Source organism: Sus scrofa, chromosome 18 (genome assembly GCF_000003025.6).
Source record: "Sus scrofa isolate TJ Tabasco breed Duroc chromosome 18, Sscrofa11.1, whole genome shotgun sequence".
NCBI classification, from domain to species: domain Eukaryota; kingdom Metazoa; phylum Chordata; class Mammalia; order Artiodactyla; family Suidae; genus Sus; species Sus scrofa.
In genome coordinates, this window is record NC_010460.4 from 20,139,146 (window position 1) to 20,152,245 (window position 13,100).

Here is a 13,100-nt window from a genome sequence, read left to right on the forward strand (position 1 = left end):
ATTCTGAAGTCTTCCCAAATACGAAACTAGAGAATAACAGAGCCGAAAGGTCAATGGATCGGTGGGACTTCAAGGCTTCTCCAAGGAGATAAGACTCAAAAAGCCTCCAGCTGAGGGACGACTTGCCAAACCCTTATCAACCCACCTGTCTTACAGTAACTGTTACCATGTTCCCAAGGACCTTCCCCCCCAGCAACTTGGGCTACTTCTTCCTGCCCCCCACTAGAAAAGGTATGTAGCCCACTCCTTGCCCCTCCCCTATAGGGGCAACACATGCCCCCAACCAACCAGCAAGTATATCTGAAAACCCCAACCCGAAAACCCCACCCTGCCGCAACCAACCAGTAAGCATATCAGAAGACCCCATTCTTCCCCAGCCAAGCAGCAGGTCAGCAGGTGTATGACAAGACCACTCCCCGCAGCCCTCCTTTGTCTTGGGCTCTGCAAACAGACCGGACTGTGTGCCCAGAGTCAGCTCTCCCTGGTTATCGGGAAGTCGGGTCCACTGTGTTAACAGTGTCTGTTGCCTCATTCAACTTGTCTTTTCTACACCTTGGTTTAAACCCAGAGAATTCTTTTTCCAACCACGTGCAGAAACCACAACATTATCCAGTCGCCGGAGGAAAACGATGCCTGGAGAAGAAAAGCCACTTCCTCAAGGTCACGCCTGAGTTGTCGGCAGAGAGTCTGTGGGCTCCTAGTCTGATTGCCCGGCTGACAAAGGAACATGCTGAAGCCAGAAAGGCTGAACAGAGGAGCAAATCGACTTGGAACCTCAGGGCTCGCGCCTCCAAGGCTACCTGAGCTCACGCGATGCGGCCAGCTTGGTTTAGGGGAGGGAGTCTCCTCCACGGCCCGCCCTGACATCTCAACTGCAGCCTCCATGGCCCCTGACAAAGGAGATTTGGCGCTCTGGAAGCCAGCTCTTCCATACGTCATCCCAGAAGCCACACCTGTCACTTCTGCTGTCAGCCACATGGCCTCTAATGAGGCAGAATAATAATTCAGGTAGTTAGTGTAGGAACATGGGCTTTGATATATTCCCTGATTAATGGCCATGGTTTAAAATTTGTAAAAACAAATCAAGATAAAGAGGCCTTGCCTGTTGGCAGATTAACTATTAAAAGTACATCTGTAGGAGTTCCCTTCATGGCTCAGTGGTCAACGAGCCTGACTAGGATCCATGAGGATGTGGGTTCAATCCCTGGCCTCGCTCAGTGGGTTAAGGATCCGGCCTTGCCGTGAGCTGTGGTGTGGGTCGCAGACACGGCTCGGATCCTGCATTTCTGTGGCTCTGGGTAGGCGGGCGGCTGCAGTTCCAATTGGACCCCTAGCCTGGGAACTTCCGTATGCTGTGGGTGCGGCCCTCAAAAGACAAAAACACGAAAAGACCAAAAAAAGAAAAAAAAGAAAAGAAAAGGAATGTAAAGAATGGCGACTTTAAGTCTAAGGGAAAGAAGAGCAGAAGGACCATAAAGCTCACGGGGCGTATGCTAACTCTAAGCCCCTCTTGGACAAGGCCTGATACAGGCGCTGGGCAAGGCCGACATGGAGAAGAGGCCATAGCAGGATCCCACGTTGGTACCTGTGTCTTTAAGAGAGAAAACCACCTTAGAGGATGAGAGGAGGGGACTCTTCCTGCCCCTCCCCGTGTCTGTGCTGGGAGCTGTCTGCCTTCCCATAATAAAGACTTTTGCGGGCTTGCCGCCTGTGTGTTCGCCAAATATATTCCTCAGCTCCGTGAACAAGAACCTGGATTCTGGTAACGCCTTTCCAGTATCACTAACTGATGAGAGGGCTGGGGCTGTGGGGAAGCTGGACCTGTGGTGAGAAACTAAGCGTCTCCGCCCCAAGGTACTCTGCCATCTCTTTGTTGGGATCCCCATGTTTCCTTTTCTACGCCTCTAAGCCAAAGCAGGTGCCCTGAAATATCTCAGAAGCCCAAGGAGCGCCCCCGGGCTCTTGGAATGTCCAAGGGTTCTGACTTTATATTTTACGGATACTTGTGCCTTCGCTATGGCAGGACTCCCAGTGCATTTTGTATGTGTGAGCTTTTGGGGGAACGTTCTTTTCATTGCTTTCACCTAAACACATGGAGTCAGAGGGGCAGGGTCTGGCGAAGCCCTGGGCCTCCCTTGGGCCAAACAGCCTGAACCTTTACAACCACTGTTGCCTGAAGCACGGGAGCAGCACCCCAGGGAAATGCAGGGATTCCCATTCCTTTTATTCACGCATCCTTAGGACACTGGCTATTGGCTATCGCAGGGTGTTAAATTTTGTCCCTTGGTGGGGGGAGGTTGAATAAATACTGATCAAGCATTATGATAATTATAAGAACTTTATAGATTCACATCACGAGTGCCCTAGAGAGAATTTCTGCCCTTTGAGATTCCTTCCCCATGCTTAGAACACACTACACCAAAGAGTCAGCTGGGTTTGAATTGCTTAGTTGCCCAAAGGCATTAGTAACTGCAGCATGCTTTTCGAGTGGCATAGGTGTACTTGACATAAATTAAAAGAGCTTTTTATTAAAATAACCAAGAACAAAGAATAAAGCGTATTCATTACAAATAGGATCTGGGGCGTTCCCACTGTGGCGCAGCGGAAATGAATCTGACTAGTATCCGTGAGGATGCAGGTTTGATCCCTGGCCTCGCTCAGTGCGTGAAGGATCCAGAGTTGCTGTGGCTGTGGCGCAGGCTGGCAGCTGTAAGCTCTGATTCAACCCCTAGCCTGGGAACTGAGAGTGAGGCCCTAAAAAGCAAAAAAAAAAAAGGATCTGTAGTTGGAGTTAGACCCAAAGAAATGCAAATACTAAGCATAAACCAGTGTCTTCATTGCTAGTACTGTCACCATTTATTTATTTTATTTGTGTTTTTGCCTTTTCTAGGGCCACTTCCCTCAGCAAGATTCCTAGATTAGGGGTCGAATTGGAGCTGTAGCCGCTGGCCTACGCCACAGCCACAGCAATTCGGGATCCGAGCCGTGTCTGCAACCTACTCCACAGCTCACAGCACTGCTGGATCCTTAACCCGCTGAGCAAGGCCAGGGATCGAACCCGCAACCTCATGGTCCCTAGTCGGATTCACTAACCACTGCGCCACGACGGGAACTCCACCCTTTATTTACTTAATCTCGGTCCTCCTTAAGGAGTGCAATTCGTTGGCTCTGAATCTTTTAACCTTCTCAGGTGTTGGCCAAATCTGGTCAGATTTTCCGAGAGTCCTGGTCAGCTGATTTTCTCCAGGCTTGATCTCTGATATTTAATTAAGGACCGCCTCCTGACCCCTTACAACTTCTCAAAAGAAGAATTCACTTTTTTTCTGGGTTTCTTTGCCTCATCCCTGCTGCCTTGCAGAGAGAGAGAAAATTAGACAGCGGTATGAGGTTTCCAGGAGGTTCAAAACTTGCGACTGCCTTTTTCTGAATCAGCAGGAGAATTTTCATCACCTGAATTCCTTTCTCAAGCCTCAGCTCTTTGCTGAGTTTGTTATCACTAATCTCCATTGAAAGGTCGCTTAGCAACCAGGTCCCTGATCAGGTTAGAGTGTAAGCAGACCCCTAAAGTTGCCTGACTCTGCAAACCCTGCTCTCTGGTAGGTACAAAGCAGGCCATCCCAGAACATGACTTTTAAAGTCCTTTTAACCAAAAGGTGACACAGAGACACAAGGTGCTTTCTGCCTGAGCATCCCTCTGTGCTCTGCATGATCCCAGGGGATGCCAAAATAGAAAAGTGCCCAAGGAGCTTGCAGTCACTTGAGGAAGAGTCCCTTGGGAGTCAGATACGAAGCACCATGGCCCGGCAGTCACAGCGCATCGAGTTTAACTCAGCGAGGTGAACTCCCCTGGGTTCAGACCACATGTAAGGGGAGCCTTGCCCTGCAGCTCCCATCTGACTCTGCTGCGAGTCTAACACTCCTGTCAGGGGTCAGGGTCGGTGTTGGTTTGGGTTCTCTCCCAGGTCACAAGTGCGCCTGCTTACAGCTGAGGACACGAGTGTGGGGAGGTGGGCGAACTGGAGTTCAGTAAAGTCACGGAGCGGAGTCATCCGTCAGCGGGCAGGGCGAGGAGGACCAGAGCATCAGGAAAGACCACTGCTGGGCTTCGCTGCATCCTGGTGCGGATTGTTCTCTGGGGAGCTCAGCCTGTTTAATCAGAGGTGTTGGGGAAGGGCCTGGAGAAGCCTTTGGTACGAACAGAGCTTTTCCCCTTAGAAAAGCTGAGCCGAGTTGGTCAATAAAGTCATCCAACGCCGTTCCGATGAACACGGTCTACACTGCGCCTCAGTCCTGAGGCCACAGCTGCGCAGAGGCATGTGTGGAAGCTGCTTGTGGGACGAGGGTAGATAGAAATCGTTAAAGTTTAATGAGTGTTTGCTGTTAAGGCTTCGCTTCATTATCTTATCTATTAAGATGCCCAACGTTCTCCAGCAGAGATAGGTCTCATCCTGTTTGGGAATAATCAGGAGAGAGAAGAATTTAACTGGACTTGGTGTCAAGAGTTGCTGTCCTGGAGTTCCTGTCGTGGCTCAGTGGTTAACGAATCTGACTAGGGACCATGAGGTTGCAGGTTCGATCCCTGGCCTTGCTCAGTGGGTCAAGGATCCGGCGTTGCCGTGAGCTGTGGTATAGGTTGCAGACGTGGCTCGGCTCCTGCGTTGCTGTGGCTCTAAAGTAGGCCGGAGGATACAGCTCCAATTAGACCCCTAGCCTGGGAACCTCCATATGCCACAGGAGCAGCCCTAGAAAAGGCTAAAAGACAGAGAGACAAAAAAAAAAAAAAAAAAAAAGGAGTTGCTGTCCTGGTGAGGTGACTTAACTCCTTGACAGGGCAGGTCTCTTGAGGAGCCAAAACCCGCTCTCTCAGCGTCCTCACCCTTCCCTCTTGGGCTCCTCCACCCCCAGTGCCAGGGCAAGCAGGTGCATGTCTCGCCCAGGCTGTGTCCTGGCTGCCTGTGCTTTAGGAGGAATCCTTGCTGAGCACCGTGCTATGTGTTCAGCCTCACTCTACCCCGTTTACTCTGCATCTTAATCCTATGAGCAGAGGTTAGTACTTTTGCTCCCATTTTACAGATGGGGACCCAGAGGCACAGAAGGGATGAGGATTTGCCCAGGATCCCACAGCTAGAGGCTGACAGAAGCAAGTGCTCCCCACACTCAATCTCGGTCTCCCTAATACAGCCACCTGCCATGGTTCTGACTCATTCCACACGGTGTTACCCTCTGGCTTCACAGTTGGGTGCCTGAGACCACTGAGAATCTCAGGCAGGGCTAAGAGGGTCTGAAGAATTGTGGGACGGTGTCTCATTCTGCAGAATTGATCAAGAAACGGACAAAAGCAGAAAATAAGAAATCGACAAGCGTTGTAGATTATATGAGTCAGCGAGAGTTGCCAAAACAGAAGTACCAAGGCCTGGGTGGGTTAAATACAGAAATTTATATTCTCACAGTTCTGGAGGCTGGACGTCTAAGAGCAAGGTGCTGGCAGGGTAGATGTCTGGCAAGAACTACAGACGGGCGCCTTCTGGCTGTGTCCTCAGGTGGCCTCTTCTCTGTGTGCCTGTATTCTGGTGTCTCTCCCTCCTATAAGGACACCCATTCTGTTGGCTCAGGGCCTCGCTCTTATGACCTTATTTAACTTGAATAACCTACTTAAAGGTCCAGTCTCCAAAGACAGTCACATTAGGGGTTGGGGCTTTAACATATGAATTTCGAGAGGCTGCAATCCAGACTAAACATAGATTATTCAAAGCTCTTGGTCACTCCTTCAGCAGCTCCCACAGTGTGGGACACAGTCAGCTGAAGGCCAGGTGTCAGCCCCTCTTTGCATGACTTGGGGACCAGAGACTGCTCCCTGGAAACTACAACCCCGAGAGATCACTGCCCCACTGAGAATCCAATAAAGGCTTTTTATAGAATATTGCTACAGAGTCCCGCAGCTCTATAAAACCCAACATTTATGTACAGTTTTCACTGCAGCTAAAGGGTTTACCTTTACCATTTCCGGAGACTGAAGCCCCAGCCCCTTACCTGGTCAACGTTTCTATCAACATTGGTTTTTTTTTGAGTCCTCATGGCTGTCTAGGGTTCCAGAGGGCTATGTTCTTCCCATATATGAAACTGACATTATCCCTGGAAGAGTTTTTCCAACAAAAAGAATGGCTTTGCAAGAAGCCATGTATATCTTGGTAAACAGGCTCCTTAAAAAAAAAAAAAAAAGTGCCCTGATTTGAAGAGTGTGCCAGTTTCCATGGTGTAAATATTCCCACCCTAACAGGTTTCACGCTATCAGTGGTTTAAAAAGCAGCTCAGGGAGTTCCCGTTGTGGTGCAGCAGAAATGAATCTGACTAGTATCCATGAGGATGCAGGCTTGATCCCTGGCTTCGCTCAGTGGCTTAAGGATCCAGTGTTGCTGTAAGCTGTGGTGTAGGTCGCAGGTGAGGCTTGGATCTGGCATTGCCATGGCTGTGGGGTAAGCTGGCAGGTATAACTCTGTTTTGACCCCTAGCCTGAGAACTTCCATATGCCATGGGTGTGGCTCTAAAAAAAAAAAAGTGTTTTCATAAAAAAACTTAAAAAAATAAAAAGCAGCTCACAAAGCTCCTGAGTAGTTCACACTTGGCCAACAGGAGCCAGTGTGAGTCTGCTCCAGCACACCACAGCTTTCTCTGTTCCTGGCCCCAGAAGCTGCTGTTTTGTAGATTTTAATCAGAAGTACCTCTGAACTCTTGGTCAAGGTGAGGTTGCCTGGCCCCTCTAGGACCCAATTCCACAATCATTTCCAGTGTCATCATGCTGTAAACCCCTGAGCACAGACCCACATCCATCTAATACATGCTTCTGCTGAACCTTCCCAACTTAGAAGAATCACCCGTTTGCTGGAGATCAGTCACCCCACTGGCCATGGGAGTTCTCATGGGCCCTTGCTCTGCCTGGGAAAAGTCAAAAGTTCACCAAGAGCAATTCAGGGCCAGATTGATGGCAGGCGTAAGGGCAGCCCCAGCACGTGGTAGCCACTGAATGTTTGTAATTCCAAGTTCATGGTCATGAAGTGGCATTTCAGAGGAAAACAGATCTGGGAGCAACTGGGCTTGGAGGTAACACACTCCACCAAATTAAATATAATGAGAATTGCAGCAAGCTTTGGCCCTGCGACCTGACAGCTTCCAGAGCGACCCGCCTGGGGAGGAAGGGATGTGCCTCTGCGGCTCTGTCAGGGCAGGCTTGGTGGGGAGGGAAGAAGGAAGAGCCAAAGGGCCTCTCCATCCCCTGCCCCAGGCAGGGTCTCCTCCTCTCCCTCCCTCTGTACTCTGCTCTCCAGACTGTTTGCTTTTTAGGGCTATACCCGAGGCATATGGACGTTCTCAGGCTAGGGGACCAATCAGGGCTGCAGCTGCCGGCCTACGCCACAGCCATAGTAACATGGGATCTAAACCGCATCTGTGACTTACACCGAACTTGTGGCAATGCAGGATCCTTAACCCACAGAGCGGGACCAGGGACCTAACCTGCATCCTCATGGATAGTCGTCAGGTTTGTAACCCTCCGAGCCACAGTGGAAACTCCTCTACTGCCCTATTTTTCTTTTATATGCTGACTGTATGGACAATCACTTCTGTAAGTGGAACCTACCTTTCCTGGGGCAATAGAAAGACTGAATTGTAAACAGTACCCCTGGGTCCTCCTCTCCTTTCTAGAGCTTCTCTGAGCTCAGGGGAGGGGAGGGACAGATGACGCCACATGTCCACTTACCCTTGGGGTCCCTGCCAGTGTCATCCATAACATGACGGCATCTGAAACATCAATAATGAGTTGTCCTTTTTCTTATACTCCCACCATCTCTAGTCACACATAGGCCTATTTGGGGGAAGAAATGAAATTAATTGCTGTTGAACATATGCCAAATCCTGGGTTAGATATTTTATAAATACTATTTCCAGGAGTTCCCGTCGTGTCATGGCACAGTGGTTAACGAACCTGACTAGGAACCATGAGGTTTGCGCGTTTGATCCCTAGCCTTGCTCAGTGGGTTAAGGATCCAGCATTGCCGTGAGCTGTGGTGTAGGTGGCAGACACGGCTCGGATCCTGCATTGCTGTGGCTCTGGTGTAGGCCAGTGGCTATGGCTCCGATTAGACCCCTAGCCTGGGAATCTCCATATGCCACAAGAGTGGCCCTAGAAAAGGCAAAAAGACAAAAAAACAAAAAACAAAAACAAAACTATTTCCAAACCTCAGGATAAGAGCATGAGATAGAAATCACAGCTACCATTTTACTGAAGCTAGAAAAGTTATGGGTTTGCTCAAGGTCAGTCAGTGTTAAGAGTCCAGCCTGGGTCTTTTTGACTCTAAAGCCGTGCCATGTTATATAAAACACTGCACCAGCCAGCACAAAATTAGGTTGTGTTGCAGTCATGAGCAACTCTCATCTTAATGGCTTCTACCAACCAAGTTTTACTTTATCCTCGCATGTGATGCCTTATTGACATGCATCACAGTTGGCTAGGGGCTCTGCCTCATCGTCCCCAAGGACCCAGGCTGCAGACAGAACAGCCACGGGACTGATGCCAGTTCCCATGGTAGAGGGAGAGGCGTTCTGCAGGATCCAAAACCGGCAATTCAATGGCCCGGCGTTGAAGTGACACGTGTCCCTTCTATTCACAACTTACTGGCCAGAATATCACATGAAGAGTCCAAAGCACAAGGGGGAGGATGTGCTGACCCACTGGACAGCAGAGAACGAAAAGTACATAGCAAGTCGCATTAAAACCTGCTGCAAGTGTCCGGCACAGGACTTGGCACCTGCATGCTCAATAACCATTACTTTGCACCCCCCCCTTCCCCAACCACGAACAGATTATGGTGAAATGATGCCCTTTTTTGGATTAAGAGACTGGCGAGATGAACAGGCCCTTCCTTTAGGGCTTTCTTCAATACTTTCTTTATTGGGCGGCAGCTGAATCATAGGAGGCTGGCAGCAATCCGCATCTGGATCAGATTGTTCTGGGACCTGGGTCTCTAGTGACTTGATATCTGACTATGTATCAAGAGTCTCCACCAGTCAAGCTCAAATGCCATGCTGCAGGTGACAGACGACACTCAAAGGCATGACACACGACACCCTTCCATGGGCAGCCACCATGTAGCTCAGGGCTACAAGCTATCCCTGGCTGGCAGCTGTAACTCCACCCCTTCTTCCACACAGGGAGGCATATCTGAATGCAAGTAAGTGACAGAGGTCTCATCGTAGAGATACATTGAATCTGTTCTAATAAAAAAAAAATGCATCAATCACTTGAGAACCTCAATAGTTCATCATTAATAGTAAATGCCAATGACACACCTCACAACTGCTCTAGACATGCAGCGTGTCGGGACGCCACCGTGGAAGAACTGCTGGTCAAGATGATGTCAGACCAACACCTTGTGAAATGAAAAATCGTGTCAATTACCTGGCTGTTTTAGCCACATGGTGCCAAGGAATTGATTGGAGAGAACATTTTGTCCACACTCACTGAACTGGCTAGTGGTCTTGGCACTGTGTAGACCCAGTCTGAGTATTAAGACTGTGAGCATGATACCATAACATGGACCGTCAGACCGAAAGGAATCTCCCAAGACAATGTGCACACATTCCGCTCATGTTCCGGGTGAGGAAACTAAGGTACAGCAAGATGAAAAGATGTGCCGAGGACACGCTGTGCCATTGTTAACTATTGTTTTAGAAGAGCGATACATGTGGGCACATCTTCACCCACAGCATTTTTAACATTTTCTGTAGCTATTTCAGAACCAAGACGCTCAACCGGATGGCATTGCATACTTTCTAAAAGTAGACAAGAATTTGAGAAACACCCCGTGGTGCAATTGTTCGTTGCTTAAACTTGCTGCTGACTCATTTGCCTTCCACGTCTTTACCAACATGGTCGTGGCATCCGTCATTTACATTGGCTCTTTTCCCCACCGGGTCCCATGCTCCCGGCTGGGCTGGGAAACAGGATGTAGTGACGTCACCTCTGTGAGTCCTCATTGGTTGGTGGGCGGGGCTCAAAGGTGAGGACCCCGCGGGACGTCCTTGGCACAGGGGTAGTAGGCCTCTTGTCCTTCAGCCTGAAATAAGCCACCTGTTGCTCAGGGCTACAGGCAATCCTGGAAGGAAGGCTGGCTGTTTAGGGCCGAATGGATCTCTGGAACAAGGAGGCAAAGGGTTTCAGGCTTCGTCTTTTAAGGACAAATACCACCTGCAAACAAACAACTCCTGTTGGCTGCACTGCAAGTGTTGGGGGCAAGTCCCATCCAGAAACAGCCCTGGATCGGATTCTCCACACTCCCGCTTAATGGTGAATTGTACTTTTTCACTCACTTGGGGTTCCTGCCCCTGGAAGGGCTTTTAGGTTGAAACAGGGGACTTGTGGGGTTTCTTTATGCCTTTCTCAAGTCTACTTCAGAGCCTGGATGGCTGTTCCAGGGCCTGGCGGGGGGAAGGAACTCCAGAGACGTCCCGAATGACCCTAGGGCTGAGGCAGAGTCAGTGGCCAAGATCTAGGCTGTCCACTGTCATTGCCCAGTTCAGGATTTTGGCAGCTCTTCTAACCCCACAGGCCCAGATGCAGGAGGCAGCCCTTGGCATGGACAGAAAGCGCTTAGGCTCAGGTCCAAAAAGTCAGCCCTTTCCCCCAGATGGGGCACGTGGGACTGCCCCTCCCCCAAACAACGCACCCCTTTCCTACTCCTGTGGGTTTGAGTGGCTTAGAGAAGTATTTGGAGTTGGGTGGGGATAGGAGCACAGGGAAGATGGGACAGTAGGGTGATATCCTGTGACAATTCTCCCCTTAACCCACACCACATAAGAGGTGGAGGAAGAGGACCACAGCATGAGAGGGATTCTGGGTCACAGCAGGTACCCCCTTCTCTCCTGTTCTGTTCGTTTGTTTTGGTTTGGTTTTTGTTTTGTTTTGTTTCATTTTTTGCTTTTTAGGGCCCCACTCATGGCATATGGAGGTTCCCAGGCTAGGGGTCTAATCAGAGCAGTAGCCACTGGCCTACACCAGAGCCACAGCAACTCGGGATCCCAGCCACATCTGCGACCCACACCACTCATGGGAACACCAGATCCTTAACCCACTGAATGGGGCCAAGGATCAAACTTGCATCCTCATGGGTACTAGTCCGGTTCGTTACCACTGAGCCACAACTGGAACTCCCTCTCCTGGTTTCGCTGGATTGTTGAAAAGACGTCGTGCAAAGTCTTGCCCTTTCCAGTCCTTACTGCTGGCTCTGGTACAAACCTGCAGACACACACATCACTCCACCTTATAACACACATACTGGGCGTTCCTTCTGGGCCACTAGGTTCAGATTCCGGAACACCCTATTGGGAGAAGACTTAATGGCTGGAGAATTTAAGACTTTAAGAGATGGATTTACAATGAGATCCTGCCATGTAGTCTTGGGAACTATGTCTTGATACTTACATTGAAACACAACAATGGGAGGAAAAAGTATGTATACATGTATGTGTAACTTGGTCCCCAAGCTGTAGAGCAGGAAAAATAAATAAATAAATAAAAAGGAAATAAATAAATAAATAAATTTAGAAAAAAAGACTTAAAGTCTTAAATGGAGACGAGAGTTAGGAAAAGAAAGATCAGGAATGAACTAGGGAAATCCCTTAGAACTGGTCTTATGTTTGGAAAAGAACTCACTCCCAGAGCATCCGCATAAAGACTATTCCAGGGCATATCACATCCACACCTGTGGAAGTGTGACTATTCCAGGGCATATCACATCCACACCTGTGGAAGTAGCTTCAGCCAAGCTACTGAGCAATTCAGCAACACGAGTACCACTGGGAAGGCACGCTCTCAAGGGTGGCAGCACCATTTCTAGGGATGTGCCCTGGAGGAATAAGTTCAAATCTGTTCACTGCAGAATCATTTGTGACAGTGAAAAATTGGAAACAAACTTGAATGCCCAAGAGTAGGTGAGTGAATGAACTGTGGTCTATCTGCAAAGTTTAAGGTTATTCATCAGTTAAAATGAGGGCACTAGATCTCCCCCCATCAGCATGAGTAGATCCTGGAAACATAATGTTAGGTGGAAAAAAAAAAATGCAATTTCCAGAATGCTAGGTTCGGTGTGACAATACTTATGTGAATTAAGAGGCACTCAAAGCCTTGTGAGGTATAATTTATGAGTAATTCATATGAAGTAAAGTAGGACCACATGTATGAAAAGAACATCCATCCATTTCAGGAGGGGCGTGTCAGTGCTGGAGGAAGGAAAAGGGGTGCAGAGGGGACTTTGCCGAATTTGTAAAGTTTATTCCACGAATCTGATATGAATGTGGCAGAACGTTAACATTTGCTATTCCTTGGAGTAGACGCAGGCTTTTGTTATATTACACCTTGTATTTTTCTGTGTATTTGAAATATGTCAAAATTGGACAAAGAAAATTCCTGTGGCGTTTTGCACCCATTTACATGAGCTAAGGTGGGTATGGTACTGTGATTTTCCATTTTTTTTTTTTTTTTTTTTTTTTGGTCATGCCCATGGCATGTGGGAGTTCCTGGGCCAGGGAGCAAACCTGAGCCACAGCAGTGACAACACCAGATCCTTAACCCACTGTTCCTTAATCAAGGGAACTCCTGATTTTCCATTTTCATCTGGTCTTTAAAAGAAACTTTTTGGGATGTCCCTTCCTTGTGTCTCTAACTAAGTGCTTGTGCATTTGCTGTTGTTGTGGAAGTAGCGTTAAAAGGGGCCTTTTTCCAGCCAGTTATTCTGAGCCTCCTGATCTCATTCAGCGACCTGGAGAAACCACGACTCTCCAAGCAGATTGCACTCAACCTCCTTGGCACCTCTTCAGTCTGGGGGCTGGAGTCTCACCTCCGCCCCGGAGGGCTTCCTGCTAAATGCCTGCTGCCCCTCTGCCTGGAGTCTGGTTTCCTTTCTCTCTCCTTCTTTACCTTTCCCGAAGTCTCCTAGTGAAACCCTGCTCCTCGGCCACCCCTTCTCTATCGCAGTCCCAAGATTTGTGATTCCACCTGCGCTGACCCACTGGATACTTCTCAAACCTGAGCGTGCCTGAGCATCGCCTGG

At 49.0% G+C, this 13,100-nt stretch overlaps 1 long non-coding RNA gene across 1 annotated transcript; it reads right to left on the reverse strand.

Annotated features, from left to right (window-relative positions):
- LOC110257533 lies at positions 3,048 to 8,031 on the reverse strand. The gene is made up of 3 exons (XR_002340286.1): positions 7,754 to 8,031; positions 5,449 to 6,200; positions 3,048 to 4,448 (listed from the first exon to the last, which is right to left on the reverse strand). It is a non-coding gene; the product is annotated as an uncharacterized LOC110257533 (long non-coding RNA).